Source organism: Lucilia cuprina, chromosome 4 (assembly GCF_022045245.1).
Source record: "Lucilia cuprina isolate Lc7/37 chromosome 4, ASM2204524v1, whole genome shotgun sequence".
NCBI classification, from domain to species: Eukaryota; Metazoa; Arthropoda; class Insecta; order Diptera; family Calliphoridae; genus Lucilia; species Lucilia cuprina.
Genome location: NC_060952.1, coordinates 11,567,161 through 11,568,178, shown reverse-complemented (window position 1 = coordinate 11,568,178; position 1,018 = coordinate 11,567,161). Strand labels below are relative to the sequence as shown.

At 28.9% G+C, this 1,018-nt stretch overlaps 1 protein-coding gene across 1 annotated transcript in view; it reads left to right on the top strand.

The window, feature by feature from the left end:
* LOC111690178 (phospholipase A1-like) overlaps nucleotides 1-1,018 on the top strand; it is a 10,727-nt gene that overhangs the window by 576 nt on the left and 9,133 nt on the right. The window lies entirely within an intron of this gene.

Here is a 1,018-nt window from a genome sequence, read left to right as displayed (position 1 = left end):
TGTAGGATTGGATTTAGTATACAGATAGTATTTAACAGGGGCGGTTGTCAAACCAAAGTCATCAATTTGTTCCATGGCCTCAAGATAGGATTCGGCTTCTTGCATATCTACCCAATTGAAAGAGCCATCTTCCTGTGGCACATACCAACCATTTTCACCGTGGATACGAGTATCATCCTCATCGAAAACAGAAGCGGAAACTAGAAACAAAATGATTAAATTAATCAAGTTTAAAAGTTAATATCCTGCGTAAGTATTTTGAGATTCTTACCTGCTAAACTGCCAATAGCTAACAACCACAACACTTTCATTTTTACTAATATTGATTGTAGTGCTTTGTTGCAATTCTTTTATACTTTATATGCAACTTATTAACCCCGTGGGTTCTTTAATAATTTTAGACAAATTTTTATCAATTTTGTTTATCTTTAAGTAGTTTTTTTTGTTTATTTGATCAGACAATCATAATCAAAATCGTCTTGATTATTTATATAAAAACAATATTGAACAAAGTCTGATCTTTAATAGCAAACGCAGGAAATGCGAATATTTAGGGGGTAAAATATTTTAAAGTGTCCTTATCTGGTAACTTATGTACAACCAGCAAAACTCACATTGTAAGAAAAATAAACGCAAATGGCAAATGTAAAGTAAAAGTATATGATTACTTTTATGTTAATTATTATTAGAGCACTTAATTGTAATGCATAAATGTAGTAGTCATAGAAATGCTTTGTGGAGTCACACCATAAAATTGTTTTGTATTACATACGCTATATTTTAGTATAATGCTTAATATTTAAGCAAAAATTTGTTAATTCTACGAAATATCATTGATTGTAAATTTTTAAAAATTTTAAAAACTTACGAAATAAACAATTCGACTTCTATTAAGCCTCACTAAGAGTTTTTGGAAAGTAGTTCATAACTAATTTTGTGAGATTACAAAACTCATAGTCTCTACAACGCATTAAAACTCTTAATCGAAGATTTTTTTCTTAAATAATCAGTATTTACT